The 14,524-nt window shown below is 43.6% G+C and overlaps 1 protein-coding gene across 4 annotated transcripts in view; it reads right to left on the bottom strand.

The window, feature by feature from the left end:
- LOC131668618 (mucin-2-like) overlaps window positions 1–14,524 on the bottom strand; it is a 46,155-nt gene that overhangs the window by 28,524 nt on the left and 3,107 nt on the right. Inside the window, exons 1-2 of one of the 4 annotated variants that reach the window (XM_058942948.1) lie at window positions 5,753–5,883; window positions 5,462–5,503 (exon numbers count right to left, since the gene is read on the bottom strand). The exons of 1 other annotated variant lie outside the window; for it this stretch is intronic. The gene's annotated coding sequence lies outside the window, so the exon portion shown is untranslated. Of the gene's footprint in view, window positions 1–5,461; window positions 5,504–5,752; window positions 5,884–13,689; window positions 13,744–14,524 lie in introns of those variants that run through there. 2 more of the 4 variants (XM_058942947.1, XM_058942950.1) reach the window with 2 other exon arrangements.

Here is a 14,524-nt window from a genome sequence, read left to right as displayed (position 1 = left end):
AGTTGATTGTTTGTTCTATCGCGAGACTGATCGATTGCTTATTTGCAAGGGAACAGTTCGTTCATATTCCGTCTTTCGTGAGCAATGGTGGCAGTGCATAGTTGGCGTGTTTTGGTTTCACGAATACTTTAAGATTTCAAAGACGCAGACACGTCTTGTTTATGCACATCAGTAAATATTAATATTCAAATTAATTGTGTAAGTTTCCTCGTTTGTACTTATCGAATATTATTTTACTTTACTTCATATATGTATTGTAATATCATTTCTTCGCATTATGTCTACAGACGATTTATTATAAATCTATTGATAAATGTTATCATGATACGCTAAACTATATATATTCAGCTAATTTGTAATTTTTTTTTAATAAAACATCGTGTTTGTTGTGTATTTCATAAGTGAATATTAAGCTACAACGATGTTGTTATGACAAACAGATGGAACACAACATTTCATTGCAAAATCATCGTGACAACGACCGTCAAACATAGTAAATATCACGTCGATATTAAAATTCGGCAATTTTACGAAAGTATACACTGTGTGTTATCAGTAAAATATCAAGAAAGACTGAAAAAAATCACGGTTCAATGAGTCCATTCATGACACAAAAAATAGATGATAAAATCCCCGCAGACGCTATGTTCCAAAAACCAACAAACAGCCGTATATATGTATATATATAAGAAGCCCAAACGAGCCAACTGATAAAGCAAAAGCGTCCCCTTTGTGTAATCTAAACAAAGTGAAATTAATACGGGCAGGAACAACATCCACCCCTCACATAATTAAAGCGACAATGTCAACAATGGCGGGAAATGCAATTGGATTAAAATTGATCTAGATGAGAGAAAGAGAGAGAGAGAGAGAGAGAGAGAGAGAGAGAGAGAGCGAAAGAGAGAGTATGCCATTCGTATGTAAGAGAGACGACCAAGTATTTCTCGAAAGTAAAAGTGCATCTTGAAAAATGTTAGTGGGTCAAGCTTTTTTTAAATGACGGTGTCCATTTCTTTCCAATAAAACCTACAAATTTCGTAAGTCACAATCAGACTTAAGCTGCAATTAAGCTGTAATTGAATTATTCTTTCTCGATTAGATAATAATTTGAATAATAAAATCAAATGGGAAAGCTACGCGAAGGACGTATAAAGAAAATATTTTTGATGAATCAGGATTGGAAAGTTTCGAAAAGTTTCGTATACAACGACTTCTAACCGACATTAAGTAATCGGCCTTAATTCGACGGGTTTCGAATAAGTAGAAACACCTTTTTGTGTCATAAATTTCCAGTAACTGACAAATTAAATGCAACTTGATTTAGAACACGCTGCACTTTTACTTTTCGCGTTTGCGACGAAAGAGAAAATAAAAGGATAATGCCAACGAAACTTCATCTCGGACATATTGGTCGTATGGGGTGTCCTACTTTGAGAAAAACGCTCATAGGCGTGCGCACAAATAAGCGAACCGATTTTAAGCTGTTTTTTTCCTTGCACTCTCGATTTGAAAGTGCGCGCGCGCCAGGATTGAACGTGTGAAAGTTACAATGTAGATCAGAAAACGAGTCGGCGAAGAGACACGATGGTGAAACTTCGGGACCCGATATAAATTTTTCCAGTAATATCAACCATGGGTCAGTCGATAATCAGAACGACAGTCGGTTGTTATGTGTACCAGTCGACAAGCGATCGTTACAGGCAAATTCTTTGCTTGAATTTTGTCGTTTTGTACTGGCATAAATAATAAAAGTAGCTCAAAAACAAGTATACGTAGCAAGAGTCTTTTATGCACATGGATCGACTGATAAGGCGACTCGTGCCATTCTTACAAACAACAATCACACCTCACGCAGTGTAAACACCAAATCGCTAAAAAAAACAATTCGCCTCATTTACGGATAGCACAAAAATTAATGAGAAAGTGCACACGCCCGCGGGCATTTCTGTAAAGCTTCAACGACGCGTATCCATGGTCCATGGCATCTCTTTCCTCTCTCTCCGACGCTCTCGCGTGTGGGAATCCTCGCGGTCGGCCAGACACTTCCTTCCTCAAAGCCGTGGGAACGCAGATTTTTCATTTTTGGTTTTCTGCCTTCGTTCGGATTGCCTTGGCCCGATAAGCCCTTGTTGCCCTTTTGTTTGCTTGTCGCGATACTTGGGCCAGCGCGCGGGTGCTCGTAAAAAGGTAGTCTAGTACAATAGAGCCTACTCATGGTTTGTCGACGACGATGATAAGTTGCGCGTCGACTTGTTACGTAGGATGAATATTTTCACCGTCAGCGGGAATAACTTGTCTGCGCCTGAAATAGTTTTTTTTTTTATTTCATCCGGAAAATACTGCCAGCGACCTCGAAACTCAACGAGAAATTAGCTTAGAGCTCGTTCGAGTTCCATCGTCGAAGGACGAACGATGCAACAGTCCGCGTGCTGGCGTTCGATCCGGTGGAGCGCGCGATCTTGCATCAACAGGCGGGCGCTGGGCGCCGCTCGCTCGCGCGAGTTTTGCCGGGCAGGTGTGCGATTCGTGCGCCTTAAGAAATGAGCTCGCGAGCCTCTTGGCAGGCCACGACGAGGAAAAGTTTCGCTGGCTCAGCAGCCGGCGAACGATAAACGCGCGCGGCCGGTCCGCGCAACTGGAACAATAACTTTTCGACAGCGATGCCGCGAGACAGAGAGCGCGCATTTATGAATTGCGAGACGCGCTGCGCCCCGACCAATTAATAGCCTGGCGCCACACGTAGCAGACAGATCGTCGGAAAAAGACAAGCGCAGTCTGGCGAGCGCAACAAAGATTACGCAAATTACAGGTAGCCCGAGCACTAGTAGTCGGAGTCACACAGATCGCTGTGTGGCGCAGTAGTTGCGCGGCGCGGCGCGCGAATCGCCGATAATTATCCGGCGTGTAGCTCCTCTCTCTCACTCTCTCTCTCTCTTTTCTCTCGTATCTCAAATTCCCCGCAGCGAAGCCAAGCTCAATTGGCCGCGCGCGCGAGTCGCGACTAAATTTAGACCGGGGGAAGGAAAGAGAAACCCCAGATACAAATTACGAAGGCGGCGGCCGAGGAGGAGGGCGCGTACCTGCGTTGCATTGGCGCCGCCGCGCGACAGTTTTATCCTCGCGCTTTTAATTGAAATTGCTGTTGCGAGCGCGTCTCCCCCGTGCGCGGCGACCGAGATAAAGGTGATTTATTCCGACGGACTATCGGCGCCGTATGTGGCTTATATGCGCCAGTTTTTCTTCGTCTCTTTTAGCGCGGACGGCTTGTATTTCTGTTTTTCACCGATTGACTTTCAGATGCTCCGTGCGCGCCTGCGTTTGCCTATTTTCTTTGTTCGAATTCTCGCGCGAAAGAGGTGGGCCCTTCGGTTTTTCCTTCGGAATGTTTTTTTTTTTCGTTTTTCGACCTTCGAGGAATTTTTCGCTGACGGATGCAACTGAATAAACAAGCTGATTTCGCGAAGAACGCATCTCGTATAATGCCGATGGCCAGAAAATTGCCTGATTCAACGATCCGCGACAATCGGTACTTGATACGAGCGAATCTTCCAGGATTAATCCCGAGTTTACGAGTATTTGTAACCGCAACATTCTTAAACATGATTTTTACAGACTCGGAAGTCAGTCGACGTGCCAAAAAAAAGAACGTTAAACGGGAGATTTTCCAGTCGTGATTCAGAAACTTCCAGAGTCAATTTACAAAAGGCATAAGCATTCCTTTTCGTTTAAAAATAATTTCTGTGTCGAAAAATCGTAAAAAATTATAAATCCCGTATTATCGATGTAAAAATTACACAACCCAATCCATAAAGTGTACAGCGACCTATCGAAGACAAAAGATATTTATAAGATATTTATAAGAAGTTTGCTCGCGAAGAAATGGATTCCGGAAAGGGTGTTAAAAATACATACTTTTTTTTCTCGAGCGAAAAACGATAAAATCTCGCGAGGAAGGTGGCTAATAAAGATGAAAGAAATTCTTGCGCAACTGTTCGTTGATCCCCCTGCTATCGTGCCGTAAATACATCTTGCGCGGCGCACGGATTAAAAAAAAATGGACGCTGAAGAAAATAATTTTCTTCTTCAAAGAGAGACTCGATACTGCTGAAAGAGAGCAGGTAGGACGACGGAGGTGTTTACCCTGGCGCGAACTATCGTAAAACTCCCTTCTTCTTCTGTTTTATTTTCTATTTTTTTTTTTTGTTTGAAATCGGCACTTGTTTGTACTTTGACGGGATGTTCGCTGATTTCACCTGCCGTCCAAGTAGATTGCCTATTCCAACGATCGAATTTCCCACAAGCTTCCTATCTAAATATATCGCGTCGCAGAAAATAAAAAATTATAAATTCCTTCGGAATCTTGCCGCCGAGGCCATTCATTTCGGAAGCACAGCACGGCAATCCCATAAAGTAATCCTTACATGGGTGGCGAGAGAAAAACCACCCACGTGTGTGATGCGCTCGAGTCGTACGTCTCTTTAGTGCTCGACATCTAATTAAATTTTTCTGTCCTAAGCTCTGCGCGCGCGGGCGCATAAATAACTCTCGTCGCGTCCTTTTTTCTTTTCTTTTTTTCCTTTTGCCTACTCTCGTCTCTTCTTCGCGAGAGAAAGTATTTCGCGGCAGTGACTACACGGTAGAGTGGAAGCCCCAAGGTTGCGAAAAACTTTCAGAAACCTCCTCGCTCGCTACGCGTTGTTGTGCGAGTCTATGTCGCTGTAGGTATATATACTTTGCCTGATTTGCTACACTCTCGCTTGCGAAACGTAGGGATTGCCGGCGCAAAGGTATGTCGGGGCGAAAAGAAAGTGATAAGCGAACATGATGAAAAAACTTAGGACAAGAGGAAATTAGATGTGTCTGTGTGTTTCGAATCGTTGAAGAATCTTAGTGAGAGGGTTAAAAAGGACGACCGAGAGAGAGAAAGAGGAGCGTTGAGTTTTTTTTATTCCAGTGCGGTTTGGCTCGACGAGAGAGGAAAATTGATAAGCGCGAGATGGCTTCCGATGCCTCGAATTTTCCGACCTGCCTATCAAATTGATTGCAATTTCTCTGTTCTCCCATCAATCCGATAGCCAATGATAAGAGCATTTTATTAATTATCTCGGCAAGTGGCGCGTACGCTCTGCGCTATCGGATTTCGCCGAAGCGCGACATCGTGGCGACCGAAAGACGACGATATCGATAAAGAAGAGGGAAAAAAATAAAGTAGATCGAGAGTACGACTTGGAAGCTCCCGTAGACGGTGCGTTTCCGCTCGATTTCACCGCGCGCTCTTTCTCTCCTCTCCGTCGGCGCATTTTCTTTGTGGCGCGCTCCTCGGAGCAACTGTCAATTTCATTTCGTCGCCCGAAATTCCGCGCGCGCCTTTGCCGCGAATCTCATTCTCGCCGATGCACTGTACGTGTACGTGCCGTCCGACGCACGCCCTCGTTTGATCTTCATTCGAGCGCGAACTTACCATTTGAGTGACTGCTCTGTCGAGGATTCGGCTCTCGATTATCTGAAATACACAGAAGGGTTCGAAAGTTAATGCAACTGCGTGAATGAGATCGATAGGTCGTCGAACGACGATCCATCGGCGGATCGACGACACGACGCCAGCGGCGAGAGCGTCTGTCCCGTTGTCTCGGCGTGATATGAAAATATGCACCGAGCGAGACAAAGAGGCAGCGGCGAGCGCGATAGCAAAAGGGCGAAAACTAGAATGACGAACTAAGCCGCGCGCGATCAAGCTCTGCGCAACGCTCACCTCTTCGCGCGAAGAAGGTCTCGTGCAACAAGAAGAAGATCAGGGCGCACTGCTTCAGGAAAGAGTGTCAGTGACCGACAGCCTAAGGCTTATATATATATATACCTGTCTCTCTCGATACTTAGCCTTAAGTATGCCGCGGATCACTTGCACGTATATACTCTGCAATATATACACTTGCAAATTGCCTTATAAGCGAACTTAGACGAAAGGATTATATATTTTCTGCCGACATTAATGCGAACGAAAAATCGGCTGCCTGTTTACGACGCGGTTTTATAGATGCGCTGGTCGTTACAATGAGGAGGCTTATAGTTGTAATTCTCTTACTTGGATTTTGCTTGTCTTGCCAAGGCTTTTGTTTTTCAGAGAAAAGTGTATTATGTGCAAGATATTCCGGGGACAAAAAGGAGATGTGTGCTTTCGCGCGCGTAGATAACGAACGAATCGATCAATCATGTCGCTATCGGATAAGGAAGCGCATAATAAATGCACGAAAAGAAATTATCAGATAATCGCAATGTCTATATTAATTGCACCGTAACGATCGCGGAGCGATAACGATAAGCTCATAGTCCGCGTGTAAACGCAATTTCGTTGTTTCCGCGTAATGGCGATGTGAAATGTCAAGGAGCTCTAATGACGCACGACAATAACGTACATCGTCGTGAAAGTGCACACGCGTCGGATTTTAACTAACGAGGCAGCGTGTGGTAAGACTTGTCACCGACTTTCGTCGTCCGCACGCCTACCGATCGAACTTTCCAACCACGCTACGCGGACACGCTCTCCGATTACCGTAATACCTCGCGCGTGTATACATAGAGGCGGCTACGAATGACGTAAAGAGAGAGAGAGAGAGAGGAACGAGTTTGAATGAAGAGTCCCGCGAGTTTTTACTTTTTTCTTTCCTCCCGTGGCAGAGATTAGAATAGACGTGCAGCTTTTTGGAAAGTGGGTTGGGCGTAAAGTTAAGAAGTACTCTACGGACTTTTCCGTTATGCAACGAGAAAGCGAGGCGAGCGCCCGATCGAGATCGGTTCGATGATTAACGAGACGGATTAGCGCTACGGTGAAAATCGCCGTCAATGTCAGCTGATTGCGAAAAAATGTCAACCGAAGTGAAATCATATCGGTGAAAAATGCACAGATCGGTTGCAACTGTACTCCGCCAAGGCAAGTTTTATTTGCGGATAAGCCGCTACTAAAAAGCAGAAATCGGTGAAATACCAGTAGCCGAGTAATTGGCTATTCGCAGCCGATCAGTGCAATTTTCAAGGATATTCAAAAATCGACCTAGATCTCGATGTTTATGTAATTTTTTTTACGTAATTTCTTCTATTACCTGTACCTCGAGAGATGTGACTAACGGGAGCTTTTCTTTTTTGCTTGAAGAAAAAAAAGATTGATATAAAAAATGAAGATGAAGATCGGCCGATGGTTATAAATTACAAGAACGGTTGTTGATGTGTAATGTGTCCGCGGGTGAAGAAAGTTACATTGTGATGATGCCCATCGACGGGTGTGTTTGTGTAAAAGCTAAGAGATCGAGGATAATGTGTTTCTTTATTGGCCGGCTTTTAATTTATTCGCCGCCTGCTTGGATTATATTTTAATTTCAGATCAATTGATCCCGCACTGATGTATTTTAAATACAGCGATTTTCTCGTTTCTTTTTTGTCACTCATATTTTAAGAGCGAGAGAGAGAGAGAGAGAATCGAAAGTGTAAAAGTTCGTTCGCGCACGAGAAGCTACTTGTAGAAGTACTCGTACTAATTCAAAAAATAACATCTTTCCGTAAAATGTATTTTACCCGCACTTTCGATAGAAAGTACACGAAATTCGCTTGATGCTTTTTTATTGTACGAATTGGAATTTAACATTGAAGTGTATAATATATCAACTTTTCGAATATCAAGGACAAACTTTGCTGAACGTCAATTCGATTAGATAAAGTTCAAAGACGGCATACGCACAATTCTTGCATTCACTCGTTCAATCAACCCAGCACTCTAATTAAAACGAACCTGCCTCGCGTAAAACAAAAAAAAAGAAGACAGAATCATTCGTGTAACTGCGCTTGATTAAGCAAAATAAAAAGCAAGTATAACAATCGAGTATCGAGCTGCGGCACAGCAAAATTAAAATCAGCGCGGAATCATCGATGCGGTAGCTGTTACACATATATACCGATGACACGAGTGAGATAACAGATGATGTAGGAGGCGGTGGCGGCGGCGGCCTCCACATCCGTCTCACGCGTACATTGACCGTGAGTCTCTCTCACGCATACATGTGCACATAATATACAGACGCGAAAAGATTTGGCACTGACCCACACACGCATATTCTCAGCTTGGCCCACTTTGCTGCCAGCAGACGACGACAACGACGACACCGGTGACTTTTAATATTCCATCGCACCTGGGTGGTCGCAGAAAAGGTGGTCGATACCATTTCGCTGTTCTATTTTCTTTTTCGCGTTTTTTCGGAGCTCGGTGGGATTTTATTTCGGACAGCTAGACGCGTGCGCGACAATCGGTAGCATTGCCGCGGTCCGATTATAATAAAAATACAAAACTATGAATATCGAATGGAGCAGTCAGCCATTTACTACAATTACCGGTTACAGCTCAATTAGGGTAAAATTAGGTATTCAACGAATCGACAGAGTCTGTTAACCCAATAAAGGTCGAAACGACTTGTTGCTATATTTTAATTATTCCACTTGACTTACGAAGCCTCGTAAAAGAAGATCGACAATTACAAGTGCATTCAATCAACTCGCGTAAATATTTATCACTATAACCATTACAACGTTGTTAGCGCGCGCGGAAGCTTCATTAAAGGTTGAATGGCGCGTATATATTCTTTATCTCAGCACTGCCTTAAGCGTCAGTCTTTAATCTGCCTTGACAGCTAGTCTCGCGTTTGTTAATGGCTCGAAATCGCTAAGAAGACTGCTAACTTCGAGTGATGTAGCTGCGCGTGTCTCTAATGGATTTACGAACGGAACTAATGTCCGAGTAGAACTTCTTGAAAAATTTTTTAACTTATTTTTCACGAAAATTAGCCGATGTATCGCACTGAAGAGGGAGAAAGAAAAAAAACGCGATAGTGGATAAACGGATGGAAACAGCAAACGCCAACAGTAGCCGCGAGTGCAATAAAAATGATATTTTACGACTCAAGGAAAAAAGACGTGCGCGGCACAAAAGACATCGACAGAGATAAGACGAGCGTCGGGAAGCACTGAAAACCTCAATTGCTTCATAGAGCTGTCAAGTTAATGGATGACCAATTAGCAATGAGCTTTATTCATTACTTACTCCACTCCACTACTTTACTCGGTGTCGCCTTTCGTATGTCACTGACAGACGCCTCGCCGTATAGAAAGTTTTCGGGTAAAATTCTTTCAAAATTTATGGATATATGGGTTTCGAATAATCAGTTGCAGCAATTCCAGTTTCAATTTGAGTGATCGACTGGACGCAGAGTTTGAGTTACGATTTTGAAACGGCACCCCACGATCGAGGGTTAGTCCAGCGCAAAAATCCTCAGGTCGAAGTCGGCAAAGTAAAATTAACGATTTTCCCACGCATAATGATTCGTCGAAACAGCGCTCACTCAATGTCCGTGGAATTTACTATTTCAACCTGGTGAACGTTGGCCGCATTGAAATTCGCACAGAACAAATTCACGCAGCGGCACAAAACTGCAGGACCGTCTGTGGCGAAAGCACTTTGCTTCGAATTTTCCTGTAGGTGCCCGAAAACCGCAGGTAGAGAGACGGCGGTCGCTGAGTGCGCAGGCACCGAAAACTGTTTGCCCGACTCTCCTCCCTGCCGCGGCCTGTAGTGCGCGTTTACGTTCACACCTCAGGGAGGGACCCTTTTCACAGCGGGGATGCCCTTTAAATCTCCGCGGGCTTGAAACAACGCCGTAGCAGTCGTCATCTTGGCCGCTTGCTCTTTTCTTTTTCTTCTTAAAAATAACCGAGAGACAGAAAAAAAGAAAGTAAGAGGCTACGAGCGCGTGAAAAACCGGTTTTACGGGCGTTTACTATTTTTCAAAAGTGATTTGAAATGCTGATACGTTTCCTGGCGTATTAACATTCAATTTCCTGTGGTTATATGTATACAAGAAAAAAAAATTAAAACGTTTTTTTTTATTTGTCGAGATTGATATTGTCGAGTGCCTATTTGGATACGTTTATACAGCTACTTTTTTTCGTTGTTGAATAATAATATTTTTCTAGAATCTTAAATGGAATTACGTAAATATGAAAATCGAAATCGTAAATTAAAAATTGAAGTCGCCCGTGCAAATTAATCTCAAGAAAGAAGGCACAATCGATTCGACTGAAGCACAAACAATTATATTTATTCGGAATTCAACTCGGAGCGCATAACAAGGTCAACAAGGTTCACCCATCAGCTAGGGTTCCCGGCAAAGGAAAAGCAGTTTTAAATTATTCACTTGTCCTACAGGTAAAGGCTCTTCCCTTGTACGCGAAAGCGCGTGGGAGGTGCACTTTTAATCGGACCAGGTTGCGCAACGCGGACAGGATATCCGGTCGTGTGTTTTCTAAGAAGATCACTTTTTTCTCCGGCGATGCAATTGGCGCTACGGTAGTCGATTTATCGCTCGCCAAGGTGACTCCCTCGATAGGATGTAATTGCAGCTTGTATTGCCATCATGGCCGCCGATTGATATTCGTTCGATGCGCTCATCGTCTTTTTGACTATACGCCAAGCATCGAAACTTACGCAAATGCAATCACTGCGAAGCAAAAGAAAGCGACGAGCTTGGTTTCTTCGATCGTTACGTATCCAGCCATTGTTATCGTTGCAACACTCTTAGTTCGCATTAAGAATCGAGCTAACGACACGCAGATTTTACTTGCTACTCGAATTACGCAAAAATCAACCGCGTTATATTCGCTCGACGAACAAAGTCAAATGTCCATCACAAGGAGAATCGAGCTAATCTGTCGATTAAGCGTGGCAATTTGCATAGCACGTACTTCTGACTTTAGGGTACAACGACCTGGTTACGCGCGTGAAGAGTACAATAGCTCTGCTGCTCGACGAGTATTTTAGGAGGGAAAGAAATTTGGCTCGACTCAGCTGTTTCGGGAATACCAATATTCCATGACCGTTCTATTCAGTTTAATCGAGGAAATACGTGCACACTTGACTGAAATCCAAATGAACGGTGACAAAATAGTAGATCGTATATGTAGATATGACCGGAAAATCTTCACAGGTTCATACTTATTTTCGTCAGATTTGTCACTTGGATATTACCCGTTCTTGTTCTCATTCGAGCGACTATCATTATGTACAATGGCTCCCTGAAGTCTTATTTTTCAAATTAATTATCACAAATTGTAATTTATCAATTGTATTTTAAAACGATTTCTAATCCTTCGTGAATAGTCTCCCAAATTGCATAATTTTCAGTGACGAGTAGCAGCAATAAATTGTTTTATATATAGAAAAAGCACACGACGCAACGGAAGACTTATAAAATTAAACAAACGATTGGCACGGAATCGAAGCAAAAGCTCAGTTTCTATGATAAACGTCTTACATTATGTTCGCAATAACACTTAACAAAAGAGATTAACTAAAATAAATCGTCTTTTTTAATAAGCAGATAAACGCGATGCCGATGCAGTGGATCCGAGGACCGAACTCAAAGCTCTCGTAAAAAAGAAACGAAAATAGATTAGAAAATCCTTCACGCGTCGACTTAGATTAGTTCGAAAGCAAGCTGCGTTCGAAAACGAGAGAAGAAAAGGAGTTATTTTGTAACATGAATTTCAGTTTTGCATACCTTGGCAATCGTTCCGTAACTGCGAATCCGCATTTTGTCACGGTAATTTTTTGCGTGGGACCCGGGAGGAGAATCGCGCCTTTTTTTGCTTCTGCAATTCTGATTTTTGTTATTGGAAATCAACGGCGACAAATGAGAATAGGCCTACGCACGAGGCTCGACCGCAAATTCGTACGCGCGACGATTACAATTTTCCGGTGCATCGTAAAGAGTCGAACCGCGCGCCCCTTTGTCCCGCGGAAATGTCGTATTGCCAGGAGGCGCGTAAGGAGGCGGACGTCACGCACCGACTGCGCCGGATTTCACGATCAAGGTCTCTTTCGTCCCTCGACTCAACTCGACCAGATGCCGCGTCCGCGTGTACAAAGGAAGCCGATCGACGGTGACAGTATGCTGCGAACTGCGCGAACTGCGCATTTGGCACTGAGTCTGGATATCGCCATATTGCCGGGACAATTACGCTCGAAGTTTAATTGGATTTCTATGGAACTTGATTTTCATTGGCGTTCGCTGAACTCGCGAGTTAATGCTTCAAACTTGTGAAAGTTTCTCTCGTTGTTTCGAGTTTTCAGTGCGATAAATAAAAGCGATAACCTTTAACAACGAATCGGATTAAAAGACTTCAGTTCCCGATGAAACTTGGAGAAAAAATTACGTCTTGATGTGGCGACTTGTTATTTTATAGGAATGTGAAAACTAAACAAAGATTCTGACAAAGTCAGTCACCTGTATTTCTTCGTGAGTCACTCTCTTGCGCCGAGCACGCCGCGTATATATATTACGCCAAAACATCAAGACTGTATACTGACGCAAAATGTTATTAAACAAACACGTTCCTTTCAAGCAATTCAGAAAATTTGGCGCATTCGTACAACATGAATATACATGTTTTTTTAGCGAAAAACTGATTTGCATGTCCATTAATACTAAAAAAAAACATAAAAATGCACGTGTTAGCATAACCGCATACAATGTCTCGCATGCGGCAATAAAACGAGTCGAGAGTAAATCCCGCTAGTCAAAGAGAGAGAGAGAGAGACGAGACGTTACGCATCGCTCCAAGCAAACAATTTAAGCGCCAATTTTTCGTTACTCCCGGAACAAAAAAAAAACACAGAGAAAAAATATCAAAACAATGCCCCACGGACGAACGTGTTTTATACCGTAAGGAATCGCGTTTCCTGGACATGATACATTCCAGAATTGAAAAAATAAAACGTGCTTGCGAGGTACGTACGCTTCTGCTTTTTATTTGTAAGGATTAAGAGAGTGACAGGAGCATTGGACGTCTTACGTTTCCATTTGGAAATTTGTTTTTGTTGATTTGTATCAAGATCTCAATTCCGATCTGTGAGCCTTCATTTGACTAAATTTTCGAAAATACCTGCTTGTTTTGAAATTTATGGACGTCAATTTTCACTTTCGTTTGTAGTAAATGCAAATTTCACCTCGAACGCTTTTAAAATCCAAATTCAAAATTAACGATACTGGTACCGATAATTAAGTCGCAGCAATAAACTGAACTCGATTTCACGAATTCTTGATTTTCTTTTTCGCCAAGCTACTTCTTTACGATTCATCCAGAATAGATAATTTTTTCTTTTCGGGATGAAAAAGAAATTAACCGGGTCCACCGTCGTATAATGTACACTTATAGAAGCAATTTGGAGCTTAACAAGCAGTGCAGTTTCACGATTTTTCCTTTCGAAATTGCAACACTTGGATCGATTCCCAGCCACCAAATCCGACAAAATGCCGCGGACGCGCTAGAGCATAAAAAATTCGCATTGAACTTGGCGAAACTTGGGCTGCAGATCAGCTCCTTTGTGCGCGCCCGCGCGGGGAATATGCGCGAGTCGAGAGCGCGCGCTTTCGAAAGGATCTCCCGGCGCTAAAAGATCCGGCACTTAATTGAAAATCGCGAGGCCGTCGTAGCTTGGCAATTACACTCGTACCTTTCGTTTCGAATCCCTCCGCTACGCTGCTGCTGCCGAGAGAGCGAGAGAGAAGGCCGCGCTCGACTTTTTATCGTCTCTTTCGCTCTCGCGAGTCGCGCACAAAGACGAATAGACAATTGCCGATCGAGGAAACTCACCGCGATTCCTAAATGCACTTCTCCTCCGGCAATTAATGACGGCGACGACGGATTCGCCTTCGTTCTCTTTGTGCATTTTTCTTTTCTTTTAAATGTCTGCATTTGTCACTGATCGCGGCGCCGAGCTAAGCGAAATTGAATACGTGACGCAACTTTCGTGGTGTACGTGCACTTTGGAAAATCGACGAATTCGATAGTGCACGCACACGCGCGCACATACACACAAAGAGAAAGGTGCCAGGGTCAATAGCGAATCTTCCTTGCGCCGTGCTATGCGACAAGTCACGAATAAGTACATTATGCGTAATACCGTGCGCTTATCTCGCCCCGTTCTTGCGCAAGAGAGTGTAGTTATGTTGTTTAGCGCACATGCCTCTGGCTTTTTGCTTTTCTCTTTCTTTACGGTCTTATCGGAACATTGGCATTCTGAATATGCGAGTGCGTAACGCAGCTTTGAACCAGTTTTATGTACTTTGCCGGAGGCTTTATTCGGGTCGAGCTGGATCAAACGGTGATGTTAAACGACGCATCTTGATCCGTCTAAAATCCATCCAAACGATTTCCGATGAAATTCGGAACAGAAAAATTGCCGTTCGCATTTGGCAGCTGTTCGGTCGCAGTGCGTATCGGCGATCCGAGCCACAAGCGCGAACCGAGACCGCGAGAGCAAAAGCTCGCGCAAGTCGAGAATCGGCCGGCGTAGGCAGCGTCTCGATCATATAACGAGCAAAAGAAGAAGCGGAGGCATGTTGGCGCACGCAGGGTATACATATATGTATGTGTGTACACGCGTATATATATATAAACGAACTTGCGGCGCGCGCTAAGGGAAAAC

The sequence above is a fragment of the Phymastichus coffea genome, unplaced genomic scaffold, assembly GCF_024137745.1.
Source record: "Phymastichus coffea isolate CEN01 unplaced genomic scaffold, Cenicafe_Pcof_1.1 PCOF00081, whole genome shotgun sequence".
NCBI classification, from domain to species: domain Eukaryota; kingdom Metazoa; phylum Arthropoda; class Insecta; order Hymenoptera; family Eulophidae; genus Phymastichus; species Phymastichus coffea.
The sequence above is the reverse complement of the archived record's forward strand: the minus strand, read 5'-3'. Positions and strand labels throughout refer to the sequence as shown.